The sequence below is a fragment of the Pleurodeles waltl genome, chromosome 5, assembly GCF_031143425.1.
Source record: "Pleurodeles waltl isolate 20211129_DDA chromosome 5, aPleWal1.hap1.20221129, whole genome shotgun sequence".
Lineage (NCBI taxonomy): Eukaryota > Metazoa > Chordata > Amphibia > Caudata > Salamandridae > Pleurodeles > Pleurodeles waltl.
The window spans coordinates 1,114,244,110-1,114,265,729 of NC_090444.1; positions in this window are offsets into that span (position 1 = coordinate 1,114,244,110).

Genomic DNA, 21,620 nt, shown 5'->3' on the forward strand with positions numbered 1-21,620 from the left:
TGGAGTCCTCTATACGGAGACAAGAGACCCCAAATCAGGGACAACTAGGAGAGTGGTGGTCCCCAGAATTACAGGGATTTCCTCCTTGCCTTAAGCCATGACATTACCTTGGCAGGACATTTGGGGCAGACCAAAACCTGAAATAGTCTGGTGAACCATTTTTATGGGCCCCACATGTCAGAAAAAGGAGTTTTTTTAGCTTCTGCATCCCCTGTAAGGCCAGTGGCAAAACAGAGCGCAAGCCAAAGGCTCCCCTTATAAGTCTGCCAGTGGCTGGGACTCCCTTAGAGAGGGTGGGGATTGATATTGTTGGTCCCCTAGACCCACCAACTGCCTCAGTTAACAGATACATTTTGGTGGTAGTGTACCATGCCACCAGGTATCTAGAGCTAATACCCCTCAAGACAGTCACTGCTCCAACAGTGGCTAGGGCCCTACTTGGTGTATTCACCAGAGTGGGCTTTCCCAAGGAGGTAGACTCAGATAGGGGAACAAACGTTATGTCTGCCTATCTGAAGGCAATGTGGGATGAATGAGGTGTTACTTACAAGTTCACCATGTTGGAAAATGGGTTATTGCTAGGGCAGGTAGGTACCTACACCTAGCAACAAGCCACTAACCTCCACCTAGGTACAGTTAGGTCTCAGTAAATTAATCCCAGCTCAACCCTTGGTAGCTTGGCAACGAGCGTCAAGGCTTAACTTAGGAGACAAAGTGTAAAGCATTCAAATATCACAAAACAGTAATTAAATAAAACACAGGAAACAGTTTAAAAATCCAAAACCAATTTATAAAAATAGTTTATATTTTTATCTTTAAAATGACACAAAAACGATTAAAATCGGTTCAGGGGAACCGGAGATATGAATTTTTAAAGAATTATTACTTTTCTAGCGCTTAGAAACAAAAAGCGCCAATCGGGTCATCTGGTTGCACCTCGACCGGGGCAAAGTCAAACTTTCAGGCCGACCGCGATGGAGCCCTGCTCGGCTACAGGTCACGGGAGGCCTCGGTTAAAAAGTTACCTTCTGACTTAGTCTTTATTTTGAAGTTTTTCTTCACCGGGACGAACCTGCCAGTTGAATCCGACCTCCTGGAGCCCTTGTCCGGATACGCAATGTGGGTTTCCTCGGTGGAGACTTTTACCTTCGGACGTAGTCGTTTTTTCGAGATGAAAATCCTTCGACCGGGGTAAACCTGGATCTTGATCCGACGTCCATGGAGCCCTTCTCGGATACGATGGCTGGGAGGTCCCGGTCAACTTTTTACCTTCGGACTTAGTCTCTTTTTTGGATGTTTTTCTTTACCGGGACGAACCACGAAGTCAGGCCGGGTCGCGGTTGAGGCAAGCCGGCTAGAATTTCCGCGGCGGGTCGGTCCCTCTCTGGAGCTTTTTTCCCAAAATTCTCGAATCTTTTCCAAACTTCTGGGGCTTCACCCAGATGTTCTTTTAAGGTTCTTTTGGGGTCCACAGCTCACCCCAAGGGTCCAGAAGTTCTGTGATGGTCCTTGGGGGGTGCGGACTTCAACTCACAGAATGCACCTGGCGCAAACTCCTTTTTGGCCACTGGACAGTGGTCAGCTGGTCGCTTTCTTCAGGAGTTGGTGCAGGGGACTCTGGTTTAGCAATTTTTCACCTGTAGCAAACAGGGAGTCCCTCCTTGAACCAGTTGAAGCCAGGCAAAGTCCTTCTTGTGGTGAAGCCCAAGTGTGCAGCTGGTGCAGTCCTTCTGAGTGCAGGGTCCAGGTGCAGGCCAGGGGTCCAGCAGGGCAGTCCTTCTTCTTCTTTAGTTCCTTTCTTGTTGAATTCTGGAGGGGATCTGAGGCGTGGGTGCAGGTCTGCCAGTTTTATCCTTGCTCCTGGGTGAAAAGCAGGGGGGCCCTGGTTCTCCAATCAGGGACAGGGTCGTCCCCCTGTGATGACCACTTCCTGGGAAGTGTGGCAAAAATCCATCCCAGAAGGCAACAGTCTCTAAAAATCCAACATGGATGAATCTGATTTTTGGAGGTTACATCTGGCTGAGCCCACCCACTGGTGTGGCTAAAAATCATAAACACACCCCTCTCCTGCCCTCTCCTAATCTAATCAAGGGGGCACCTAATTGTCTGGGGTTGCAGGATGTGGGGGTGTTGCTGGGTGCTTCAAATGTCCTTCTCTGCCTTTGAAGACCAGTTTGGCAGCCCTCCCCCCTTCCTGCCTCACCATCTGCTGAGGGGAGATTCTCTCCCCCAAGCACATTCCTTTGTGTGAAGCCAGGCCACTTCACACCTCATCAAGGCAGCCTGGCAGAAGCTGCTGCAGGCTGGCCAATCAGAGCACAGCAGCAAAAACAATGCAGAGCTGAAATTGGCAACTTTTTAGGTAAAGTCTAAACTTTTTACCTGGACAAGTTATATTAAATCCAACAACTGGAAGTTGTGGGATTTATTACAACAATCAATTTGATACCAAATTCTTGGTATGTAACATTTAAGGAGACTTTAAAATTTAAAATAAAGTCTGCCCATTCTAGCCTATGAAGGCCATTTACTTCAATGAGGGAAAAACTAATTTGGCTGTTTTTACCTCACCAGGGCTTATAAATCTATTTTTATAAAGTCCCTGCTTATAGTTACATGGCACCCAGCCCTAGGGGCACATAGGGCACACCTTAGGGGTGACTTATATGTAAAAATAAGGTAGTTTAAGACTTTGGAAGTACCTTTAATTCCAAAGTCGAATTTGCATATAACTTTAATTTAAAAGCAGCCAGCAAGGCAGGCTTGCTTTTAAAATGACACTGGGCACCTCAGCAGTGCACCTAGGTGTGCACCACCTATGTTGTGGTCCCTAAACCTACATGCCCTACCATATACTAGGGACTTATAGGTAGGTTAACTTAGCCAATTATAATTAGCCTAATTTGCATATCCATTTTACACAGAGCACAGGCCCTGGGACTGGTTAGCAGTACCCAGGGCACCATCAAAGTCAGGAAAACACCAGCAAAAAGAGGAAAATGGGGGCAAAAAGTTATGGGGCCTCTGCAATCAGCCCTGTTTTCTCACACACCACCTCACAGCATCCCTATACCAATGGTCTGGTGAAAAGATTTAACACAACCCTGGAGGGCATGATCATGGGTCTGTCTGACAAATTCAGGACGAGTTGGGATGTTCTCCTTCCATGCCTGCTGTTTGCTTACAGGGAAGTACCCGAGAAGGGTGTTAGTTTTAGCCCTTTTAAGTTACTGTTTGGGCACCCTGTAGGAGGTGCATTGTGTTTGGTGAGAGTGTCTTGGGAGAAGCCTCTTAAAGAGTCCAAACAGAATGTGCTTGATTATTTGCTGGGTCTGTGGTCACGTATGAGGAAGGCAAATGGCAACCTGGAGGCCAGCCAAGAACTCATGATGTTCTGGCATGACCAAAAGGCTACCATGACTGAGTCTCATCCAGGTCAGTAGGTGTGGGTTTTGGAGCCCCTGACTCCGAGGGCCCTACAGGCCAAGTGGATGAGGTCCTACGCCATTCTGGAGAAAAAGGGTGAGGTCACCTACCTGGTGGACCTTGGTAACCCCAGGAATTCCCATAGGATCATGCCTGTAAACAGACTGATACCCCACCAAGACAGAGCAGATATGACCATGCTTATGGTCACAGATGAGGGTCAGGAGGAGGGGACTGAACATCTGCTAGGTCTCCTCTCCACCAACAAACATGATGGGTCAGTAAAGGGAGTAGTCCTCTTCCCCAAACTGACAGCCAAGAAGGAAAGTGACAAGTGTTGGAGCAGTTTGCTGGGCTGTTATTCCTGACCTCTGGACTCACCAATTAGCATATCCATGACATTGACACTGACATTTGACAGGTTACCTGTCAACAATAAATTGTACATGTTGTCAGACCAGGTCAGAGTCAACATAAAAGCTGAGGTAGCTAAGATGTCGGAGTTAAGGGTAATTGAGCCCTCTGATAGTCCTTGGGCCAGCCCATTGGTAGGGGTACGTAAACCTAATTCGCAGGGTAGGAAAAGAAAATTAAGAATCTGTATAGATTACAGAGGTTTGAATGCAGTCACTAAAACTGATTATCACCCCATGCCTAGAGCTGATGAGTTCATTGATAGTTTGGGGGCTGCTATGTTTCTGAGGAAATTTGATCTGACCTCAGGATGCTGGCAGATTGCCCTAGGTCCAGGAACTAAGGAGAGGTCAGCATTTTCCATCCCAGAAGACCACTTTCAATTCAAGGTGATGCCCTTTGGTTTTAAAAATGCCCCTGCTACCTTCCAAAGGTTGGTGAACAGAATACTGTCTGGGTTGGAAGCACCCTTTCACTGCCACTTTTCACTGCACCAGGTCACTTAGAAGTCACCCCTATGGCAGGCGTCCTGCCCAGAGGGCAGGATGCGAAGTACCTGTGTGTGAGGACACCCCTACACTAGCAAAGGTGCCCCCAAGAACTCCAGGCTCATTTTCCCAGCCTTTGTGGCTGTGGGGATGCCATTTTACATGTGTACTGAACATAGGTCAATACCTATGTCCAGCTATATAATGGTAACTCCGAAAATAAGCATGTTTGGTAGCAAACATGTTAGAATCATACCCCAATGCTTTTGAAAGCATTAGTTATATGATTTCATACACCCTGGGGGCTCCTTAGAGGACCCCAGTATTGTCATTACAGCCTCCTGATGGTTTCCAGGCAGCCCAAACTGCTGCCACCTCCCAGGCAGGTTTCTGCCCTCCTGTTGCTTGAGAAGCTCAAGCCCAGGAAGGCAGAACAAAACATTTCCTTTGGGAGAGAGGTGTTAAACCTTCTCCCTTTGGAAATAGGTGTTACAGGCTTGGGAGGGGCAGCCTCCGTAAGCCACTGGCAATGCTTTGAAGGGCACATTTGATGTCCTCCTTGTATAAACTAGTCTACACTAGTTCAGGGACCCCCAGTCCCTGCTCTGGCACGTAACTGAACATAGGAAAGGGGACTGACCACTCCCCTGTCCATCACCACCCCTAGGGTGGTCCTCAGAGCTCCTCCAGAGGGTACCTGGGTTTTGCCATCTAGGATACAGGTTGGCAGGGAACTATAAAAGCATCTGAGTGGCCAGTGCCAGCAGGTGACATCAAAGCCCCCTCCTCATAGATGGTTACCCAGCCAGGTGACCAATCGCATTTTCAGGGCTCTTTGGGGTCTCTCTCTTGGGTGGTTCCTCAGATTCGAATTGCAAGACACCAGCAGGAATCCTCTGCACCCTCCACTTTGCTTTCTGACCAAATAAACTGCATCTGGGCACTCCAGGAGCCAACGAGCTTCAACAAAGAAGCAAGATGCCTCCTTCAACATTCTATCTCTGGCTCCTTCTACCAACTGTAATATTTCCCCTGTTGTGCATCCTCTGAGGACAGCCCATCTTCAGCCTGCATCAGAAGAAAAAAGGAGTCTCTCTTGGGGTGAACGAGTCACTCCCCTGCTTCTGCAGGCACCAACTGCAACGATGACTTGCTGCATGGATCCCCTCTCTTGCTGAGCTGTGTGGATCCTGCATCACGGGTGGTAGACTGAAGTGGTCCTGACAGTCCTCTTTTCCAGCTGGCTAACTTGAGTGGTGGTAAACCCTTGCTTCCCACGGAGGACAGTACCCCTGTGCACCACATCCTTAGCAGTTGCCAAGGTTTGTTGGCATCTTTTCCACAAGATTGTGAGGCATCCTGCAGCTCCAGCCCCTAGCACTCCAACCTGCACGGCACAGCTCCCTGAATGGTTCTCAGGCGGCGTGGGAGCCCTTTTCGTTGTGCTGCATGGCTTCTTCTGTGACTTTTGTTTCCCTGTCTTGTGGGACTCCTGTGGGTGATACCTGGAATTCTGTGGGCTCTCTGTGTTGCTGAGGGCCCCCTCTGACTCCCTCTCATGGGTAGAGTTCACCTGGTCCTTCCGGGTCCCCGGCAGCTCCACTTTCTGCTAACCACTACTTTTGCATGTGCCAAGGCTTGTCAGAATCTGAAGTTACCTAGGTGGGGGGCCGAATTTCGCATTCCACTTTTTTAGTATATAGTTTGTGCTCCCCTTAAGGCCATTTCTCTCTATTGTGATTTTCACTAATTACACTGTTTTCTAACTGTTTTTATGCCTATTTCTGCATACCAGTGTATATAATTTGTGTGTTACTTACTTCCTAAGGGAGTATAGCCTCTATCGTATTTTTGGTATTTGTGTCCCTAAAATAAAGTATCTTTATTTTTGTTAGACTGAATGTGTTCTTTCATGTGTGTAAATACTTAGAGGCTCATTACGAACCCGGTGGTTCAGACCGCCATGCTGACGGTGGCGGAAAAGACCGCCACCGGCAGGGCGGTCTGAACCACCATATAATCAACACAGGGAGGGCTGCCTGTGGTGGCCCTCCACCACTGGCAGGCTACTGCCGACAGGCAGCCTGATGATGGCGGATAACATTATCCGACAGGGCAGTGCTGCAAGCAGCGCTGCCCCCCAGATAATGTACCCTGTTTCTCCCGGCCTTTCCCCCTCCAGGGAAAGGCTGGCGGCAGGGGTGCTCTGGGGCCCCTCTAGGGGCCCCTTCACTGCCCATGCACTTGGCATGGGAAGCGGAGGGGCTCCCGTGCAGTGCCACGTCACGCAGGTCACTGTCCGATTTACAGGCAGTGATCTGCATGATGGGTGCTGCTGCACCTGCTGCACCTGCTGCACTAAGGCATTGACGATGGCTCCATGTGGAGCCGTCGGCAATGTCCCGGCCCAGCATTCTGCTGGGCCGGCGGACGGAAACAATGTTTCCACCCGCCGGCACAGCAGAATGTTCCTAATGTGGCCAGCGGGGTCTCAAGGGGGCTGGCAGTCTATGGAAAGACCGCCAGCATGAACACTGTGGTTTTTACCACAGTGTTCATAATGAACACCTAAGTGTGACTACAGTGGTATTGCATGAGCTTTGCATGTCTCCTAGATAAGCCTTGGCTGCTCATCCACAGCTACCTCTAGAGAGCCTGGCTTCTAGACAGACACTGACTATACCACACTAATAAGGGATACCTGGACCTGGTATAAGGTGTAAGTACCATAGGTACCCACCGCACACCAGGCCAGCCTCCTACATGGAGAACCCAAATCTGTTGAGGTGGTCCATTTCCCTACAGGGGATGGAATTTAAAGTGTACCATAGACCTGGGACTGCCCTTGACACTGCAGATGGCCTTTCCAGGTTTCTCCACGTACTTGATGAGTACTACCAGGGTGTAGGTTAGTACCGATCTACTTTCATCTAGGGTGGCAGTGTAGGAAAGTCCTCCTTTGTGCCCTGGTCAAACCCCAAATGTTTTGATTGATACTGGTGATTACTGACTCTGACTGTGCCCTGGGAACTGCTAAGCTTTTAGGCAGGCTAATTATAATTGGCTGTGTCAACCTACCAATTATTCCATATATGGTAGGGCATGTAGGTTTAGTGGCCCCAGCATAGGTAGTAAACCTATAGGTGCAAAGCTGTGGTGCCCAGTGTTATTTTAAAGGCAGACATGCCATACTGTCTACTTTTAAGTTAAAGTTAACCCCAAATTCGACTTTGAAATCAAAAGTACTTCCAAAGTCCTAAGTTACCTTGTTTTTACATATAAGTCATATAAGGTATGCCCTAAGTGCCCCCAGAGTTGGGTGCAAAGTAACTATAAGCTGGGGCTTTAGAAGATATATTTTATAAGCCCTGGTGAGGGAAAACAGCTACATTTGTTTTTCTTCATTGCAGTGAATAGGCTTCATAGGCCAATATTGATAGATTCTGTTTTAAAATAATAGAGTTTTATTTTCCATAGGAAGGAGCTAAATATGGCATGTTTAGTATCAAATTACAAGATATAAAAAATACAACAACTTTCCACTTTTGAACTTAATATAACTTGTACCTAGAAAGAGTTTTAGAACTCTTGCTAAAAGTTACCAGCTTCAGCCCTGTACTGCCCTTTTCTGATTGGTCAGCCTCTGGCAGCCTGAGCCAGGCTGCCTTGATGAGATGTGGAGTGGCCTAGGCTGAAACAAAGGAAGCATCTGGTGGGAGGAGATCTTCCTTGGAAGATGGTAGAACAGGATGGGGGGAGAGCAGCTAACCTGGACTTTAAAGGAGGGAAGGACATTTGAAAAAGCAACATTACCGCCCCCATTTTGTGCAAACCCAGACAGCCAGATGCCCGCTGAGTAGATGAAGAAAGGGCTGGAAAGGGATGTGTTAAGGGAAACCTAGCCACACCAGTGGGCAGACCCAACTAGATCTAAACTCTAAGATTGAATGTTTGCCATCTTGGATTTTGGAGGAATTTTGCTCCTTGGGACTGATTTTTACCATACTTCCCAGGAAGTGGTCACTCAAGAGGGTGGTGGCCAGCACATGATTGTTACAAAGCACCTCCTACTTGCCACCCCAGGAGCAAGGATAAATATGGCAGAGCTGCACCCACCCTCAGATCCCTATTGGAACAAGACAAGAAGAAGAAGGAGTTCGCTGCTGGACTCCTGGCCTGCATGTGGACATTGCACTCAGAAGGACAGCACCAGCTGCACACATTTGGCTTCACCAAGAAAAGGACTTTGCCTGACTTCTAAAACCTCAAGAAGGGACTCCCTGTAAGCTGCTAGAAGAAAGGAGCTGACCGGAGCCCCCTGCAACAATTCTTGCAAAAATAGCTCAGCAGACCAGTGGATTTGAGCAAAGTGTGTTGAGGACACCTCAAAAACCTTAAAAGAAAGTCTGGAAGAAGACCTAGAAGTTTGGCGAAGTTTGCCGCAACTTTTGAAAAAAGCTCCATAAGTGGACCAGCCCGACGTCAGGAATCAAGCCAGCCAACGAAAACCGCGACCCAGCCTGACTTGCAGGATTGTTCCGCTGAAAAGTTGCGGAGCCCCAGACTTCCAGGAATTCACCAGGAGCTCACGGAAAGACAATCCAATGAGGTTGCATTGAAATCGGCTTGCCGTGTAGGGTCGTCCAATGTAAAAAGAGAAAAAGCTCCCAAAAGGTTTCTAAGTCTGAATTTAAATGTTTGAATGAGGCTTCCTGCAACATGGATCGGAGGAGGGCTCAAGGGAGGTCGGCTTCAATTTCAACTTGTTCCAGATAAAAATGTCCATCCCGAAAAATCCTCTAAGTCCTAACATAGACTCCTTAACCGAGGCCTCCTGTGACGAGTATCTGAAACAGGGAGGTCGGCTTCAACTTGTGACTTCATCCCAGTCCAGAAAATCTTCAAGAAAAGAACTAAGTCCAAAGGTAAAATTTTAACCAAGACCGCCCACTCACTGTAGCCAAGCAGGGCTCCATTGCAGTCAGCCTCAAATTTGGACTTTGCGCCGGTCAAGCGCAACTAGATGTCCCATGTGGCACTTTTAGTTTCTAAGTGCTAGAAAATATTTTGGGTCAAATTTAAGAAAAGTGGCGCTGCATCTAATGCAGTGGCACTTTTCTTGCGTCCCTTAGAACCCTCCTAACACCACCATGTGTGTGCCGTAATTAACATACGGAGCACCATGGCGGAAGTTAAGGAACCAGCATAAAAAATGTTGTTGCTAGTTTGGCGCTTTGCAGGATTAGAGCCCAAAATTGTGATGCTAATCCTGCAAAGCACATCGAGGCCCACTGAAAACAATGGTGTGCCTCCTTTCAATGCATGCTCTGAGGGCATTAAAAGTGTCATTAGAAATGGCACAAATAAATCTTTTAGATATCATTGCACCATTTTTACTGGCCAACTAATGGAGAATGCCCCCCTTGCATACATGCCTGGTGCATGAATAGTCCGGAACAAGACGCTAGAAAGTGGTGCAATGCATGTATTGCGCCAGTTTGCAAATGGGCATGGGATTTTTGCCATAATATTGCCACATTAGCGTAAAAAATTATGCTAATGTGGAAATATGTGGCACTAGACCCTTCTTAAATTTGGGCTTTCATCTTTAAAAATTCATATCTCCAGTTCACTTCATTAGCTTTTTGTTGTTTTAGTGTCATTTTAAAGATACAATTATATTCTAGTTTTATAAATCGCTGTTGCATTGTTATGGTGTTTTGTGTGTTACTTATTAATTGTTTTGTGATTATTAAGGGCTTTACACACCTGTCTCCTAAGTTAAGCCTAACTGCTCATTGCTAAGCTACCAAGGGTTGAGCTCAGATTAATTTATTGAGACCCAGACTGGACCCAGTGGGGGTTTGTGTCCTATTGCTAAGTGTAGGTACTTAGCTGCCCTTACAAATAATCCACTTTCCAACAGAGGCGCCTTGCGGTGTTTTAGTATGAATAGGTTTACTAAAGAAAGCTGTCCAACCAGCTCCATTTTCATATCCAGCCAAGGAGGATGTGAAGTTAGATTTCGGTTGACCCAGTGGTTGCCTTGTCTAGCAAGAAATGCAGTTTGATATTTGGTGAAAATTGGGTTGCCCACAGCAACTTTCAATTTGTTAGTTTTAAATGTACAAAGTAAGATTCATGTCTTCTTCTTGTTCCAAATGAAGTCTGGGATTAGTCTATCAATTTTTGTGGCAGCTGTCTGATAGACGTATAGGAAGTATTCTTAAAATAAAGTTAACCTGGGGACCCACCATCATTTTTACTGTCTCTAGTTGACCCCAAGACTGGATGATTTTTGGAGACCAAGTTTCTAGCTTTTTGATTTAATTTTGGTGAAGAGAGCTGTTTGATTATGCATTCTTGTTTCTTTTGGATCTTTTAAAAAATATTTTACCATGTATTTTAATCTAGACTACTGCCATTTTAGGTTGGAGAGTTGGGCAAAGTTGAGTAAACACTGTATTTTGAGTGTGAAAATGTCTGTTTTTCTTTAAGGGAGTAGCCTGATATGGATTGTTAGAAACAGGGTTTCTGGTTGGCTAGGGTATGCACCTAAGCCTAGCAGAACCCACCCACTCTAGTCAGGGCAAGGGAGTTACATGCCCAAGATAACCCCTGCTCACACCCTTGTTAGCTTGGCACAGTCAGGCCTAACTGTATGGAAAACGTTTGCACAACACACACAACACACGTGACGCACTATCCCTACCACAAAGGAAACACAACACCAAGTTATCTGAAAATATTCTGTATTGTACACAATGCAATTATTAGACCAAACACCACATATCAGTAATATCTTGCTACCTTAGCAGTTGTCAGAACGTTACACATTAGTTACTCTGCAAAACTAGCATGAGTCACATATAACACACAAGATACCTAACACCATATTTATACTATGACGCCCGACCCCGCAAACGTCAAAATCACTCCGCATGCGTCTTTTTCTGGATGCGGGAAACCGCCTTGTGTTAATGACATGCAAGGTAGGCGTTGCTGTCCAAAAAATGACTTTGAGGCCTGTGTGCCTTATTTATACTCCCGCGTCATTTTGACGCACAGGAGGGGGCAGGCCTTAAAAAATGGCCCACAGCCTGATGTGTGCCATTTCTTAACGCCTGGGTGACGGCAGGTGTTAAGGGACCTGTGGGCTCACTTCCATGGTCTCTGACCATGGAAGCAGTCCAGAGGTGCCCTTCCCTGCCCCCAGGGACAGCCCCTGCCACCCTCATTACCCCTGGAGGACACCCATGGATGGGGGGACCCATCCCAGGTAAGTACAGTTAAGTTGAGGTAAGTATAATTTTTTTCTTTTTTTAAAGTGGCATAGGGGGCCTAACTTGGGCCCCCCTACATGCCACTGTGCCCAATGACCATGCCCAGGGGACAGAAGTCACCTGGGCATGGCCACTGGGCAAGGGGGCATGTGCGTCAAAAAATGACGCAAGTCCGGTTTGAGGCATGATTTTAGACTCTAACCTGACTTGCACCATTTTTGGGCACACAACCACCATTTTTCCCTACGCCAGCTAACGTCAATCCTTAAATAAGGCACCCACCTGGCGCGTAGGAATGGCGTTAGCGGGTGGTAAATAGTTTGACGCAAACCAGCGTCGCCGCTGGTTTGCATCAAAAAGTATAAATATGGGCCCAAGTATTCTGCAACACAAGCAGTAGTCAGGAACACTTTACTACACCAAAGCACTTGTCATAGAAATATCATAAACGCCCATACAAGGAACATTATAAAACGTATGGCAAGTCAGGAAAACATATGAGCAAGTCATGCCCATAAATGGAACATTAGCATACATATATATAATACATCATAAAACAGGTAGACAACATATAAACCAATAAAGTCTGTATGAAGAACTTATGACATATATATTGTCCTTTAACGGTACCTGTTTATGAAGAGGGGCACTTCCAGTGCCATGAGAATGAAAATTGGTGCCCCGACGCTCCTCTGCACCAAATGGGGGCCTTCCAATAGTACTGGGTTTGAGGGGGCGGCACGCACCCCCTCTGGATTTTTTAAATGGGCCCCTCCTGTGGCCCACAATTGCTAGGGGCCCCTGGTCCTCCACTGGCCCTGCCACACAGGGTGCACTTCCACCCCGCCCACCCTGCAAACTATGCTGACCGGGCCCCTCCTGGGGCCCACAATCGTTGGGGGCAGAAAGGGCAGACCGGCGCTGCAGCCCACCCAGGATGCAGAAGATGGCAAGCACCAGAGTGGGTGCCTACTTGTGCCCCGGGGACGCTCCTCAGACTGCGCGTCGCCCCTGGGGCACGGTAGGAGCACGCTTGCTCCTTTTCTTCACTCCATAGTGGCCCTGGGGTGCCAGCCACAGCGCGCCTCGAATCCCCTTCACCAAGACACTCTGCCCGGGTCACGAGTGGCAAAGCACTTTCCAGCGTGAAACTTTGTTAAACAGAAAGCACTCTCCAGGCGCTATGAATTTGTTGCAGGGGCCAAGGGCCACTGCACCCGGCCCCTAGGGGACAATGTAAATGAAAAAGGCACACAGGTGAAAGGGCCCATCAACAGGCCAGCACAAAGAGGATGCAAGCAGGTGGCAGTTCCTTTACAGTGACCAAGCAGGTCACAGGTCAGCACAGCAGCAGCAGTCCATGGCGGTTCCTGGTGAGTTCCTCCAGCAGTCTGTGTCCAGTTCCAGGTAAGTTCCAGTGCCCCCAAATTGTTGGGGAAAACTTCCCTGAACTTATACTCAGTTTTTACAGTGTTTTACAAATGAAGGGGAGAGGAGGTTCCAACCAGTTACAACTGGCTCTGGGAGTGCCCCCTCTCTCCTCCAGCACAGGCTCCAAACATCAGTTGGGGGCAAACAACCCTATTGTGTGAGGCCAGGACACAGCCTTTACAAATGCAGGTGTGCCCCGCCTCTCCCTTATCTCAGCCTAGGAAGACTGTTCAGTATGTAGATGCACCTCTGTGACACCTACACCCTCCCTGTGTACAGGCTGTCTGAAAAGTATGCACAAAGCCCAACTGTCACTCTGCCCACATGTGGATTGGAGTCAAGCTGCAAAACACCAGAGTCATAAGCACAGAGAAATGCTCACTTTCTAGAAGTGGCATTTCTGTAATGGTGATAAAAAATACACCTACACCAGTACGCAGCATTTCTTACCACCCTTACAACCATACCAACCATGCCTACGCTACCCCTCATAAATCAGACAATACCCCCTACTTATAAAGCAGGGCATTTCTAATGCAATCCTATGAGAAGACAGCACTCACAGCAGTGAGATACCAAGTTTGGCTGTTTGTCACTACCTGGACCGGCCACGCAACCGGGCACATTTCCTGCCTTCTACATACATAGCACCCTGCCCATAGGGCTAGCTAGAGCCTACCTTAGAGGTGACTTACATGTAGTAAAAGGGGAGTTCTGGGCCTGGCAAGTAAATTTAGATGCCAGACCCCTGTGGCAGAAAACTGTGCACAGACGCCCTGCGCTAGCAGGCCTGAGACAGGTTTGAAAGGCTTCTTCAGTGGGTGGCGCAAGCGGCGCTGCAGGCCCACAAGTAGCATTTAATTTACAGGCTCTGGGTATAGAGCTACCACTGTACAAGGGACTTACAGGTAAATTAAATATACCAATTAGGTATAAGCCAATTATACCAACTTTAGATGGGAGAGCACTTGCACTTTAGCACTGATCAGCAGTGAGAAAGTGCTTAGAGTCCTAGAGCCAACAGCGAGAGGTCAGAAAAAATAGGAGGAATTAGGCAAAAAGTCAGGGGGTGAACCTGCCACAAGGGCCAGGTCCAACATGGATGAATACTGTTTAATTAGGTTCAAAATGTTGGGAATATTTTTCTCCTCCTCAATATAGAAGTATAAAACATTATCAGCAATAAGCTGATATTTTGTGAGAGCCTGAGTAGGTGGGAATACCCTTAATTTTTGGGTTGATGCAGATAGCATGGAGCAGAAGTTTTGTGGTGAGTAGAAATAGGACAGGGGCTAGAGGGCAGCGTGTCTATTCCCTTGGTGGAGAAGGAAGGGTTTTGATATTTGACTGTCTATCTTTATGCTAGCTGGGAGTGCAAGCAGGGAGAAATTAACATATGTATGAAACATGTGCCCAAATTGAAAGTATGCATGGGAGCTCTCAGGATTAGCCAAGAAACCTTGTTGAAGGACTTTTCAGCATTGAGTGTCATGGCCACGGTGGTTATACAAAGAGATTTAGCCTTTTTGATAAATTGACTGAAAAGGTGATTATCAGTAGAGATTCTGCCTTTTATGAATCCAGTTTTGATGGACGGGTAAGAGAGGCAAGTAATTTCTCTAATCGGGTGTCTAAGATCATGGCATCAATTTTATAATCTGTGTTTAGGAGCGAGATTGGGCTATAGTTTTTCTGATCAAGTGGGTTTTTACCATATTTGTGAATTACCACTACACGCGCTTCTTATGCACTACCTTCGGTCTTCCCAGATGAATCAAAGAATGTGAAAAGGCTTTTGAGCTGCAGAATAAGTGAATATTAGTATGTTTTGTAGAAGGCTGCTGGCAAGCCATCAGAGTCTGGAGCATTTCTACATTTAGGGAATTTGATGGCAGCTAATGTTTAGTGGTCTTCAATATATTTGCTAAGGGTTTCATTTGAGGACTCAGACTGCTTGTCTAGAATCAACTTATCAAGGTACTCTCGAAAGAGGGATTCAAAAGAGCATAAGGCAGGGTTATATAGTCTTTCACAGAATGAGAGAAAAGAGTTTAGGATTGCATTGGAGACTGAGAGGATCAGGCCTTTCTTGTCTTTAATAGCAGGGATACACAGTTTAATGGTCTTATGCTTCAGGTAGACACCTAGATGTTTGCTGGCTTTATTGCATTCTAAGAGGTTGATGGATTTTTATTTGTGAAATCAGACATGAGCTCTTTCACTAAGGATTTTGTTTAATTTATATTTCAAGGGTTCTATTCGGAGGTTTATGATTTGTGGCCGAGATAGTGTGCTTTTCCTCTTTCAAGCTGTTTAATAATAGCCCAAAGGTCTGTCAGTCTCTTTTTTATTTCTTTCCACCATGATAGAACAGGCTACACTTCTAATAGTGGCTTTCATTGCATTCCAGTCAGTCTCTGGGGAGAGATCTTTGTTGCAGTTGACATTAAATAAGTGGTTCAGGGCTGTGGTAATGTGGTACTTAGCATCAGTGTCCACCAGGATGTAGTTATTCAGCCTCCATGCTTTGTTTTTGGGGCATGGGCTTGCCATTTTTATGGTAAAAGATATGTAAGAATGGTACGAGACAACTATAAGCTCAATTGTGTGATTGGAGACTAATGGGGTGAGATTGTTGCTGGTGAGTAGGTAATCAATTCCAGACATTGAATAGTAGGGATGACAATAGAAAGTGAATTCACTGCCTCTGGGATTCTGTAGGTGCCAAGGGTCTATCAGGTTGTTATCTTTACATAGGTCACGCATTTGTACAGGAGCCTTGGGTGGTTTGTAGGTGCATTTGGACAATCTGTTTAAGGTAGTATCCTATGGGATATTAAAATCTCTACCTATGATAATATAGAACTCTTGCGGGAGGTCCACGATTTGTTTGTTCAAGTCATTCAAGGATAACCAGATGTGGGGGTGTATATTTTGATCATATATAGTGATACTTAACGGGTGGTAAGGCGGGCGATAGCCATCTGCCAGTTTCATTCTGTGCAATGTTTTCAAAAGTGTCTTGAATGCTTTTAGAGATAAGGAAAATTACACAGTTTTTCTTGTTTCTAGCTGGAGCACAGGCACTATATTGGACCCAAGGGTGTTGCATACTGCGCGTTTCTGTGAAGCCTGTTCTTCTTTCTTGTAATAGTGGAATCTCTCCACTAAGTTAGTGGCATAGTTAAGTATTTTTTCTGGTTAATCAGTTGATTGAGCCCTTTTGTATTCATTGACAACATTTTGAGGGTGGTATTGGCCATCAGTGAGGCGTTATAGTAGGTTGATAGTCATGTTGAGTTATTGACCAATTTTTTTAGTGCACAGTGTTGGGAAGGGAGAGTAGATGAAGAAAGTGATATGAGAGAGGAAACAGACCAGGTTGGTAAGGGCTCATTGTGATTGAATGAGTACAGCAAAATATAATGATAACAATCCAAAAAAATCACAATAAACACAATATGCTCCCCAACCCCAGACAGAACATGAGAAACAGGTTTAACAAGGAGCAACTCAACAACAGTGAGAAACACTAATAAGACATGAATAACAGCTTTATATTGCATTAAGTAGCATAAGAATAATGACATCACATTGCACACAATAGCAAATCACTCCATCAGGGACCATTGAATGGCTAGCAAACATAGGGTAAGATGAACACACATTTCATAACTCAAAAAGGTAAAAGGATCCAGAAACTATGCAGTATAGGGTACTGTAGGAAAGTCCTCCTTTTTGCCCTGGTCACCCCCAAACCTTTTGGACAGGTACTTGTGGTTACTGACTCTTGGCTGTACCTTGGGTACTGCTTATCAGTCCCAGGGACAGTGCTCTGTATAAAGTGGATATGCAAATTAGGCTAATTATAATTGGCAAAATTAACCTACCTATAAGTCCCTAGTATATGGTAGGGCATGGAGGTTTAGGGACCCAAGCATAGGTAGTACCCCCATAGGTGCATTGCTGAGGTGCCCAGAGTCCTTTTAAAGGCAGGCCTGCCTTGCTGGCTGCTTTTACATTAAAGTTACATGCAAATTCGACTTTGGAATTAAAAGTAGTTCCAAAGTCTTAAACTACCTTATTTTTACATAGAAGTCACCCTTAAATTGTTCCCTATGTGCTCCTAGGGCTGGGTGCCATGTAACTATAAGCAGGGACCTTATACAAATAGTTTTATAGGCCATGGTGAGGTAAAACAGCTACATTTGTTTTTCCCTCATTGTAGTGAATGGCCTCCATAGGCTAGGATGGGGAGACTTTATTTTAATTTTAAAAATCCCCTTAAGTAACAGATACCACACGTTTAGTATCAAATAATTGTTATAATAAATCCCACAACTTCCAGTTGTGGGATTTAATATAACTTGTTCAGGTAAAGAGTTTTAAACTTTACCTGAAAAGTTGCCAACTTCAGCCCTGCAGTGTCTTTGCTGCTTTGCTCTGATTGGCCAGCCTCCGGCAGCCTGGCCAGGCTGCCTTGATGAGGTGTGAAGTGGCCTGGCTCAACACAAAGAGATGTGCCTGGGGGAGGAGATCTCTCCTCAGCAGATGGGGAAGCAGGAAGAGGGAGGGCTGCTAAATTGGTCTTCAAAGGCAGGGAAGGACATTTGGAGCAACCCAGCAACACCCTCACATCCTGCAAACCAAGACAATTAGGTGCCCCCTTGATTAGATTAGGAGAGGGCAGGAGAGGGGTGTGCTTAGGATTTGTAGCCACACCAGTGGGTGGGCTCAGCCAGATGTAACCTCCAAAAATCACTTTTAGCCATGTTGGATCTTTGAGGAATGTTGCTCCCTGGGATTGATTTTTGCCACACTTCCCAGTGCTTCTGGAACCTTGAGGTGAACTGTGGACCTCAAAAGAACCTTAAAAGAACATCTGGAAGGAGATCCAGAAGTTTGGACAAGTTTGGAGAACTTTAGGAAAAAAGCTCCATAGAGGATCTGACCCGCCGCGGCAACTCTAGCTGGCTTGCCTCAACCGTAACCCGGCCTGACTTGTAGGTTCGTCCTGGTGAAGAAAATCTCCAAAAAAGTGAATAAGTCTGAACGTAGGAAGTTGACTGAGACCTCCCAGGCAGTGTATCTAAAGAGGGCTCTAGGGATGTCAGATCAAGATTCAGGTGTGCCCTGGTCGAAGGATTTTCACCTCGAAAAAACGACTACGTCCGAAGGTAAAAATCTCCACCGAGGGCTCCCGTGACGCGTATCCGAGGAAGAGTTCCAGGAGGTCAGATTGGACTGGCAGGTTCATCCAGCTGAAGAAAATCTCCAGAAAAACAACTAAGTCCTAAGGCAAACTTTTGACCAAGGCCTCCCATGGGCTATAGCTGAGCCGGGCTCCATCGCGGTCGGCCTTAAACTTTGACTTTGTCCCGGTCGAGGTGCGACCAGATGACCAGATTGGCGCTTTTTGTTTCTATGCGCTAGAAAGCATTAATTCTTTAAAAATTCATATCTCCGGTTACCCTTATCCGATTTCATTAGTTTTGGTGTCATTTTAAAGCTAAAAATATTTCCTATTTTTATAAATTAATTAAATTTTAGATTTTTAAACTGTTTCCTGTGTTTTATTTAATTACTGTTTTGTGATAGTTGAATGCTTTACACTTTGTCTCCTAAATTAAGCCTTGTCGTTTGTTGCCAAGCTACCAAGGGTTGAGCTAGGTTTAATTTACTGAGACCTAACAGGATCTAAGTGGAGGTTAGTGGCCTATTGCTAAGTGTAGGTACTTACCTGCCCTTTCCAATAACCCATCTTCCAACAGGTAGAGTTAGCATAGGAGGCGTAAGTTGGTATATGCATAAAATGAGTTACTGAGATGTGTCAGTAACAGCAGACTGGTGTTAACTTATAGCGAAGCCTATTAGGAGCATTATGATATTGTGTAAACTCAGCCACTTAATCAGAATGTTATAACAGAGATAGTAAGCATTATATAAGCTGGGTTAGTACTTTGCTTACCTAATCATTATTGAGTCCATATGTTCTTTTATGTAGGATTCCAGGTCTTTTGGACTGTCAAAGAATTTAGAGTAGCCATTATGTGTGGGTCTTAGTCTCGCTGTGCCAGCAAATGGGAAAGAGATTTTAAACGATCTGAGATCCTGTCTTGGTCTTGCATGGTCCTGAGAAATGCAGATTCGGTGACCATTACAAGTCAAAAGGTTTTCAGTTGTCTCATCTGTTCACTGATCCATTCGCTATGTTGATACCTAAGAGGGCGAAAAATCAGAGGTGTCAGATTGTGTTGAGAGGATGATCTTCTAGTTGAGGTCCAAAGGACCCTCTCTATTTTGAAGTTTTTCGTGAACTAGTGTTTTTGATTTTAATGTTTCAAGAAAGACAGTACAGAATTCAGCTTCCTTTTCCACGTTTTTAGGGAGTCCAACAATCCTCAAGTTGCACCTTTAATTTCTGTTTTCAGGCTCGGTTTGTACTCTCTCCAGAGAGGGTATTTTCTTTGTCATTCTCTGCGCTCTTTTGATTAGATCTCTCTGTATGTCCTTTGTTTTAATGATACGCTCTTCAGCTTCCTTCAATCTGTTGTTTGAAGGTTTCACCATCATTTTGTAATTCTGATATTTCCCTTTAAAGGGTTTCTGTGTTTGCTTTTGTACATTGCATTAGGTCAAGGAGAAAGTTCAGTTTTTGTAGGATGATGTTTATATTGTCCACTTTCATTGTTAACTTCACCAAAGTGCACCCGTTTACTGTCAAGTAGGTAAGTTATTTATGTCACATGTCATTCAATAAGACAAATGTGCTTTTTTAGTCAAGTTTGCATTCTGGACTTGCAGTTTGCATTTTTCCATTATAGATAGAAGTCTAAACATTCCATAGATCAAAGTGTACTGGTTAAAACGTAGGGACTTGGTGAATGTGCCACACATACCATGAGGCTGTTTGATAGCTGTGTGTGAGAATATGCTTGAATTATACACTCTTTACCTTTCTCTAAACATTGTTTGGGAATTTCCTAAAATTATATCATTCACACCTGGTAGGTGACCCCATGGATTTTAAAATACTCAAAAATTTAGCTTGCGAGTTATAGGTTACCAGTGCCACGGCTCTGCTGTATGACGCCTAAGCATGTGAGTTCTATGAGACTAGGAAGATGGCTCTACTGGCCAAAGCTTGAATGGGTAAGATCTTTGCAAACTCGTGTATGTAGATATTTGAAACTTGAGAAGTTGGTATCTGTCTAATACCAGGGATTGCACTGAGTTTTGAAGCAGCAACACATGTGCAACCCAAAATGTAGTTCTGCTGTGTGAGGAGTGAGTCTGTAAGATCTATATAACCGCAGGGACAATTTTACTGTCAGAGGTTACGATCTGTGTAATATGAGGGAAAGGTCTGATGTCTGAAACCTAGCCCATATAATATTGATTAAACCTGAATGATACCTCTGCTTCAGTCTTTGCAAAGCCTCTAAGATCTCCATCACCCAGTAGACAATACTGCCATCTGCTTAACCTCAGGGATACTTAACTTAACACGATTGATAACTGAAAGACCAAGGGCCTTATTATGAGTTTGGAAGTCAGACAAGCCAATCACCAAACTCATAGGTAGGACGCCACCACCATGGCGGTGGCGTCCCCCTTGTGTATTACAATGTTCTCACCCGGCTGACTTTCCGCAAGACTTCTCATGGCAGACCCCACCTAAGAAGGCTGCGGGAAAGCTGAGTTGCAATCATCCAGCTGGTGCTGAACTTAGACTGCCGTTGGACCGCTGGGAACCACGTTCCTGGCAGAGAAGGCAGTCTCTGGTGGGTTCCCTCTGACAGCATTGTAATGTGGTGGTTGGACCACCACAGTTGTGGCCATCCAACTGTCATCACAAGGCTGGTGGTCCTTCTACCGCCAGCCTCATAATGAGGCCGCAATTCTACTACCCAGAGATCAGCCAGTGACAGTGGTACTGGGATATGTGATGGCTGAACCTGGGAAACATCCTGGCTGTGTACTTCGCATATAATGGCATCCAAGTTAATGTACGCTGTTACAAACTCCAGTAATTGTTTTTATTGTATTGATTTTTATTTTTAGTTTACTTGTAATTTATTTTATTTGAGTGATATCATTTTCAGTGATATCTGCAAATGCAAAAGCCATATGACAACACTTCCTGTAGTACAATGGGCCAATAAGTAATGGGATGTCACTTGCTTTGATGTCATCAGGTGGTTAAAGAACATCTGCTGTCACTTTCAGTACTCCTGACATTTTGGTTAAACAAGCCCATGCAAAACAAATTTAGAATTACCAAACAATGGGCCAGATTTACAAGGTTCTAGCATCACTGGATTGTCACTTTTTGCGAATCTCCGGTGGCGCTAACAGCTTCTCCATATTTAAAAAATGAGCAATGCCACTTTTTGTGGCTTCACGCCTCCTTGTAAATATGGGCCCCTCCGACACAGTTTTCTGCGTCAGAGGGACATGCAATTGGTGTTGCAGTGGGCGTACCACCCCAATACCCATTGTTTTTGACCTTGCCCCAGATTTACAAGAATTCATAAATCTGATGTAGCGCCAAAATCTAATGCCACCCCAGGGATGG